General features: G+C 46.0%; 1 protein-coding gene across 3 annotated transcripts in view; it reads right to left on the reverse strand.

Moving 5' to 3' along the window:
• LOC112607900 (A-kinase anchor protein 2) overlaps window positions 1–8290 on the reverse strand; it is a 47897-nt gene extending 39607 nt beyond the window's left edge. For all 3 annotated transcript variants that reach the window (XM_025359217.1, XM_025359216.1, XM_025359215.1), the window contains exon 1: window positions 8201–8290. The gene's annotated coding sequence lies outside the window, so the exon portion shown is untranslated. The remainder of the gene's footprint in view (window positions 1–8200) is intronic.
• Between the last annotated feature and the right edge of the window lie 326 nt (window positions 8291–8616).

Raw genomic sequence — 8616 nt, forward strand, 5'->3', positions numbered from 1 at the left:
TAATAATAATAAAACAAAATATTAAAATTGTATGCTCATAAAACAAACAAACAAAAAAAAGAGTTTTCTTAGTCTGAATCAGGCAAATGAAGAACTTGCCTCTCTTTGTCTCTTGTTGCTAATCAGAGGAAGGAGTGATGTGGCTTATCTCCAAAGCCATTTCCCAAGAAGCCTTTCCGCTCCTCACATCAGCATTGTCCCTTTCTCTTGAATGTTTCACACATCAAGTGCTCGATGATGAATGAGCAGATGCCTTTCCATGTTTTCTTTTAAGGACTCAACAATTGAACAGCTCTTTCTAAGGCACTCTTTTTGAACTACAAATAGTTGTTTTGGTACCAAATTTTTAAAATCTAAGACGAGAATTTGACAATATACTTTTGCAGTTGTCTGAAAAAAATATATAAAACTGCCATTATCTTTGAATCAGAAATTAATTTACAAGTAGTTATGTCTTCTGTGATCGGTCAAACAGATTTTAAAATATGCTAGTTAGTTGGCAGAGTGCAGTAGCTCATGTCTGAAATCCCAGCACTTTGGGAGGCTAAGGTGGGTGGATCACTTGAGGTCAGGAGTTTGAGACCAGCTTGATCAACATGGTGAAACCCCCTCTCCACTAAAAATACAAAAGTTAGCCGGGCATGGTGGTGTACACCTGTAATCCCAGCTACTTGGCTTGAGAATCGCTTGAACCTGGAAAGCGGAGGTTGCAGTGAGCCAAGATAGTGCCACTGCATTCCAGTCTGGGCAAGGAAGTGAGACTCTGTCTCAAAAAAGGTTGGGTGTGGTGGCTCACGCCTGTAATCCCAACATTTTGGGAGGCCAATGTGAGCGGATCACTTGAGGTCAGGAGTTTGAGACCAGCCTGACCAACGTGGTGAAACCTCGTCTCCACTAAAAATACAAAAGTTGACCAGGCATGGTGGTGTACACCTGTAATCCCAGCTATTTGGCAAGAGAATCACTTGAACCCGGAGAGCGGAGGTTGGAGCATTCCAGCCTGGGTGAGGAAGTGAGGCTCCGTCTCAAAAAGCAAAAAAAAAAGCAGCAGCAGCCCACGCAGTGGCTCACCCCTGTAATCCCAAAACTTTGGGAGGCTAAGGCAGGCAGATTACCTGAGGTGAGGTCAGGAGTTTGAGACCAGCCTGGCCAACACAGTGAAACCCCGTCTCTACCAAAAATACAAAAAATTAGCCAGGCGTGGTGGCAAGTGCCCCTGTAATCCCAGCTACTTGAGAGGCTGAGGCAGGAGAATCGCTTGAACCTAGGACGAGGAGGTTACAATGAGCCGAGATCACGCCACTGCACTCCAGCCTGGTCAATAAGAGTGAAACTCCATCACACACACACACACACACACACACACACACACACACACACACACATAAAAGGCTAGTTACTTGTTAAAAGTCAAAGTTAGTGGGGGTTCCAGGGTAATTTGAGATGAATCCTTTCCAATACATTTTTTTAAACCTCTAGACACTGGCAGGTGTAAACAGGAAAGAGGCCCTCCTTCTTGTGAGCTATATGGCATCCAGTCCCCCTTTCCCATAAATTCAGAAAATTCTTCCTGACACTAAATTCCATCTACTCAGGGAGCAGCAGGTTTAACCTCTAATTGGTATGGAAGTATTTAAAGAGATAAACAACTCTGAATTACTGATTCACAATCATGCACCAGAGGTCTTGAGGTTTTGTAAAGTTAGACAACAATGATAACAAAAGAGCGAATTCCTGAGTTCCACTGTAAGCAGTAAGAATTTGCCTTCATGCATGATGGCCTGATGGAATCAAAGCCACTGGCAACTACACCAGGTAAATAAAAATGGGCTGGAAATCTAACCTATCTGGATTGGGCAGGAATCTGGGCTTGGTATCGTCAGATGATGTCTTGTTTAAACCAACAAATGCTTATTGCTCTCTCTGAAGATAAGAAGGTCCAGAATTTTCTCCATGCTTCAGATTAGGTGAATGTGATTCCAGATTTAGATAAGATGCACATTCATTCAATCAACAGGAAAGTCCTTTTTGAAATGAACTATTTCCCAATGCAAAAAAACAGAAGGATATGAAAGAATCATCAAACTGGGTTTTCTAAGGTCAGAGAAAAACTAGGGTGCAAAGGGGCTGTGAGAGCTTTTTAGATGGGCCCAGCTCACCCTACAGGTAGAGCTCTAACACCATGACACAGAAACCTGCCTTTCCCACTAAATTCCTAGACTAGTTAACAGCTGGTTAGGATGTCTACCATTTACTTTCAAATACTTGGTCAGGGGCAATTTAATACAGCTGTGTGCTTCTGAAATCAGTTTAAATTACATTCCAGGGTCTGACAACCACCCTAACTGGGAACATAAACTCAAGAAATGGTCACCTAGGATCTAATGAGAGATACCACACCCCACAGGTGGCTTCCATCAGTACTTAGCTCTCTTGAACTCCGGAGAACCCCTGAAGCTTTGCTAATTGGCATAATTAAGGTGAGAAATAGGTTTTCATTAGTGAAATTAGTGGCCTGTCAATTAGCATAATGAATGTTAGAAACCCGTGAAATTGGTGGTGTTCACATTTGTGGATTAGAGATCTTCCTCACCCTTTCAGGAAGGGGATATACCAATAGAGTGAGCCCTTTGGTTTATACACCCTTAGGGATGGTGTTTGAGGTTTGAGAACTAACTATTCTTGTTTCTAGCCTTTGGTTCAGGGGACTTTGGTTGCTTAACACCCACTAAAATGGTAACAGAATCCTGTCTTCATAAAGTTCCCACATCTGTCTTCAGGCAAGGTGGGGGGGTAGCATCTAGAAACTTAGGGACCTGAGAGTTCTTCATACCATTTTTTACAAATGTTTATTTAACACAAGTCTGTATGAGTGCCAGAATTTGGTCCAAGAGACCTGTGTTTAATATAACCTGGTAGCCAGGCTGCTACTAAAGTCACCTTTATCTACCAAAAAGTGTTTAATAGTTTTGCAAAGCGAATTAACATGGCTTAATTTACAACCCAGGTGCCTATGTCTCCACCTAAATAATGCAGAAAATGTGGTAATTCAGAGTTTGGTGTCCAAAGACCAGAGTCTGGGGTCATTTCTTGGCTCTACCTATAAAAGTCCTACCAGACTTTTTGTACTATAATTATGGAATTCTGCTGAGAATAGAACTCCTTCGTAAGCAGGACTAATGATATCTCCCAAATCTGTTTTGAGAATTAAGTTAGAAAATGTACTTAAAAGTACTATGTAAACTGTAAAACGGTTAATGCAAATGTTCACTATTATTAAGCCATTTTACACTGAGGTTTAAATGACTGATATTATATTCTTTCTGGCAGCAGACTGAATTTCTTTTGGGAAAAGAGCAGGAGATTTTTAGAAGAAAAGAAATCAACAAGAAAAGATTAAAGAAAAAAGGCCCAGGAAAGACTCAAAGTCAGAACCTATGGCAGCTCTAATCTCCCTAATCTTTCCCTAACCCCAGATCCTTACATGTGAATTTTAGTTGAAGCTGAACACAACTAGGAAGATATAGTTGTGCTGCAACAGAGAGAATAATTTCACAAAATGTCCTTAAAAGTTAAGCCCTGAAATGCAGTAAGTAGAATAAGTAGTCAAGAACCACCAGACCTGGGGCTCCAGTCACATGAGAAGCAGAGGAGGGGTCACACACTGGATAAAACAGAACCTGGTCCATCTCCATTACTCAGCTAGCCAAGTAAACGTACGAGTGAATGAGACAGCCCTGACAAGCCTGTCCCGTGGGCATCTGTAAGCGTGGCATCCCCATTTTCTAGTTGACACATGTCTAATAGCTTATCATTTCATAGTACATGCACATACATATGTCAGCTGATGCTTGAAACATGGCCCTCTGTTAAGTGGGAAAGGCACGAATTTTATTTCAGTCTTAAAACTTCAGAATAACAGGTATAGAGAAATAAAGGAACATTTCTCAAGATCATCTGGCTAGTAAGTCCCCTAGCCAGGATTTGAAGGTGGGTTCTTCTCATTCTATCCTGATATATCAAAATGCATTCTCAATAATAGGAGGCTTTTGAAATGACATGGGAAATGGTAAGAAGAGTGGATGGATCAAAAGAGAGTTAGCTTGGCTTTTTGGTTGATCTTTTACTTGCTTGAATCTCTACAGATGATGTGAGACTCACAATTTAGCTTTAAAAGTCAATGATCTCTTTGCCTTCTTTATTCAGTCTTGGTCAGAGACAGATGAACTCCGTCGAGACTTAACTCTCTGGAGACATATCTGCTGCTCTATGTGTCAGCTAGAAATGTGACTTCTTGGGGCAGGTGCGGTAGCTCAGGCCTGTAATCCCAGCACTTTGGGAGGGTGAGGCGGGTGGATCATGAGGTCAGGAGATCAAGACCATCCCGGCTAACATGGTGAAACCCCGTCTCTACTAAAAATATGAAAAACTTAGCCGGGCGTGGTGGTGGGCGCCTGTAGTCCCAGCTACTCAGGAGGCTGAGCCAGGAGAATGGCGTGAACCTGGGAGGCGGAGCTTGCAGTGAGCCAAGATCGCGCCACCGCACTCCAGCCTGGGCGACAGAGCGAGACTCCATTTCAAAAAAAAGAAAGAAAGAAAGAAATGTGACTTCTTGCACAGTCTGGGAGTTTCACCCTCTGGGCTGGGCTCTGAAGGGGTTCTGTTTCCTCTGGCCACTTGCCAGAGGTAAAATATTAAGATCCCATGTCCATGTCATTGTGATGGACACTGTGAGAAAAGGCTGCAACTCCTCACCAACACCACAAGTGAGATTCTAGAAGCCTGTTTACATTTGCACAGAAAACACAACAGCAGGGCCCTGATCCCTGACCCACTGGGCATAGACACCCATGTGTTCTTTCTGCCCAGGGTACCTAGGCCTGCAGCTAGGCATGTCATGAACAGAGATAACTTTAAGGAAGTGCATTTTCCTTAGCAGGCCTGCCTGAGCCCAGGCAGAGAGCAGAAAGGTGTCCTTCACCACAAGGACAATGTTCACTGTGTTCACAGCCTCCGCTCTGCCCCACCATCCTCAGGCTGTTAAAGCTCGACAGTGTCCCTAACCCATCTCGACCTCCCAGGCTCCTAGCCTAAATGCACAGTGTGACCCAAATTACTCAAACACCAGACTGTACAACCAGGTTTCTCTGCTCTGAATAACCCAGATTACTTCCTACTAAAGCCATGACATTTAAATTAGAAATGCTTTTCTCCAGATAATAGGTGACCTGATCCTTTAATCCAGTTATTTATAAGTTCCACCAAAAATACAAACTCACTCTTGGCCTAGGAACAGAGGCATGGCTATAAAACAAAAATTCTTCATAGCTGTGAAATCAGAGAGTATCTCCGTTCTCGCTTCTCATCCTGCCTCTCTTTTGTAAGTCACATTTTCAGTACACAGGACGCAACGACAATCATGATGAAGAACTGGTTCCACGAGCTATGCGTGGCTGTCTTTAGAGAGGTTCTTCCTAAACTTTTAACTTTCTGGCTAAGTCAGGATGTCTCCAGCACTAAGGCAAATGCAGAAGGGGTAGGGTGGGGTGGGGATGGCGGGCGGGGGTGGGGGTGGGGGCGGGGGGAGAAGGAAGTGCACCTGGCTGGTAGATGATGCCCAGAGACCTAAAAGATGACCACATCAGCTGAACCTCATCAGCTTTGGACAAACCAGGCAAAGCTACAGTCAGGAGGTCTGGGGGAGGCTAACTCCCCAAACCGAGGGAACCCGAGGCATAAGGAAGGGGAACAGAAGTTGAAGAGGTCAACACTACCTTGGATCCATAAGCATACCCTGGGACCCTGCACAGCTATATGCTCTCAGCCTGGGCCATGTGAGGTCCTCAGAGCTCCAAGGTGATCCCCCATCCCCAGCAAGAAGCTAACAGACTTGGAGGGAGTGAGTACCAGTTCCCATAAGAAGAACAAATAGCACCAGGGGAAGGAAGGGCTGCAGCAATAGCTGGAAATAAACTTCCAACCCTCTTCAACGGCACAAATCGTGCCGGGCAAAAATAATTGAAGAAAGCGCGGTGTACCAAAGTTCCTAAGCAGGCTGGCTGCACCTCCTCTGGCCCTCTCTGCTGAAGATGGCAGGAAGGAGAAGAAGCTGGAACTCTGAGGGGGCCCACCCGTTCCACCCTTCCCTGAAGGCACAGACAGCAGGAAAGTCTGGGAATTGCTTGCTGCATGAGTTAGGCTTTGGGCTTCTAAGCTGAGCTTACAAGCGGGAAGTGGCAGAGAGGAGAGGCCCCGGGTGATAACTTGGGCCACATTCCAGTCCTGAGCAGGCTGTCCTCTTCCATGCCCCCGGCAGAGCTTCTTCCGGCCTGTAGAACTAGGGGCCTGTGTTGATTGTGGGAAACTGGGAACCAAGCCACTCCCTAAGGAGGCTAGAGCCTCCCCTCCTAGCTGATGGAAGACAGCCGGCCAGACTCCAGACCTCAAGCACTCCTGGGGCAAACGCAGGCTAAATTTGGACCCGGCAGGCTTGGGTCAATGCTGTGACCCTTAAAAGGGGCAGATACTAAAACCACTTCTTGGGTTTGCCTCCATGGATCTCCTGCCATGAAGCCATTACAGCTCAATGTGACTAGGGCAGTTCTAAAAAGAAAACTCAACGCTTTGGAGGCCAGGAGTCCTGTTCCTGCTCCTGCAGGCCCAGCCTTTTTTTCTGAAAGCTTCTACGGTATTGGTCAAAAGAGTAATTCACCATTCTGCTATTCCCTCTGTCTTATGCCTCAGGTACAAGTATGAAGACGGGATGAAAATACTTCTGGAACTCCCCACCTCTTCACTGGAAACAAGGCTTGCCTGTGTCTTGACCCACATTCCTGGTGAAGGAGACCTGGTCAATTTCTCATAGAACGGAGTCTCCCCCAGCACCACAGCTTAGCCTATTAATAACATCCTCTTAGCCCTGCTGAAAAGTCAGTGGCTCCAATCACATCTGGAAAATGTTAAGGTGTTATTTGATGAATACATTTACAGCTTGGGCTTTCTGTGAAAGAAACTGAAGATGGTGTGTGTGGTGGGGGTCAGCAGTGGGGAGGGGAGGAAAGGAAGGAAGCTGCTGTTGCCTTTTCTGCAGCAGCGGATGAAAGGGTTGTTTCTTTCCGTTACTTGGAGACCCACTTCTTACAGGAGTGACTGGGAGGCTTCCGGGTTTCCCGTGAATGAGGAGAGACGTGAGTTTCATGTTTTCCTCAATGGGGAATACTGAGGGCCCTATCAAGGAGCCCTCAGATGCTCTTCTCACCAAAGGCCCTTTTCACTGTGAGATTATTTTGCAAGGTAGTCCCCACCCCAGAATAAACCAAGCTCAAGGCCACAGAGGGAACTCTGGCTCCTGCAAGCTGAGATTTCTAGGGTAACTGATTCTGGTAAAGACAAAAGCAAGCCTCGTTTTTCAATTCTTTATAAATTTGCTGTGTCCCTCTTGGTTTAAAAATAGTTCCGGATCTTGGGTTCATGCCTGGTGAGCAGGTCACGGCAGGGATCAAAAGCCAAGCACCACTGTGGACCCAGCAGAATCCACTATATTGAGGCCGAGCCCCAAGGAAAAACGGTGCCAGACGCATTTGTGGTTAACCCTCTGTCTACAGACGATTCTGTGCCTATAAACGAAGCTGGTGAGGGTCTCCTTCCATCCCCATGAGACCTCCAAGAGACAGGTACCACACATTCCCCCAAAAACCGTATTCCCCCAAGCCACCCTGTGAATGTGGTGAGTTCCACAGCATGGAAACAGAAGGCTAGCTGTAGACCATAGGACTGAGTCTCTTGAACAAATACTAGAGGATGGCTAGGAAACAAGGCACCAGAATCACCCAGTCACTTGGTTCTGTTCTGGAAAAGGGCACACAGATTCTCAGACACACTCACACCATCTTCAAAGCATGATCTGCCACAGACGACTCATATAGCTTTGCACTGTATGTGCAGGACTGAGTGTCCTCTTTTCCTCTTAGCACAAAAGCTGAGAGTTTTATAAGATTTGCAAAAAAAAAAAAAGAGAGAGAGAGGAGAAGCAAGACACCAGTCTGAGCTCGGCTGCCCACTTTACAGCAAGAAAGGACTCTCCACAACACATGAGAGACTCAGAAAACCTCCTCCATAAAGACACTGGCCTCAAAAAAGACCCTGTCCTTTCAAATTAGAAAGAAAAGGACAAGAAGATAAGTCAGCAGACTTGGCTTACCCTGCCCAGAGCGTGCGCCTCAAACCTCCTCAGTGAGAACTGCCTTTTTCCAGACAGATTCCTGCGTGCGCCCTGGCTCAAGCTGGACAAATTCCTCCTGAGCCTCCTGACGGAAGACTGTGATGTCACCGTGGGCCCTCCCTCTGCTCCCTAAAAGGCCATTCACACAAAGAAGGACTTTAACCTCCTTCGGAGAAGCCTGGCCCCTCCCTGGCTGGCCGGAGCTGGAGGGCAGCGGCATTCCCAGCGAGAGCAGGCCCAGCCTGCTCCTGTCACACTCAGGGCTGAACAGAGAGGCAGGAGCTGGTGGCATTGATGTGAATCAGATACCTGTCTTCTCGGCAATTCAGAGGTGGGCCCTGGGACAAGCAGGGAATTGATATCCCAGGGGTATTGAGGCAGCAAAAAATCTGAAA

This window comes from Theropithecus gelada, chromosome 15 (assembly GCF_003255815.1).
Source record: "Theropithecus gelada isolate Dixy chromosome 15, Tgel_1.0, whole genome shotgun sequence".
NCBI lineage: Eukaryota > Metazoa > Chordata > Mammalia > Primates > Cercopithecidae > Theropithecus > Theropithecus gelada.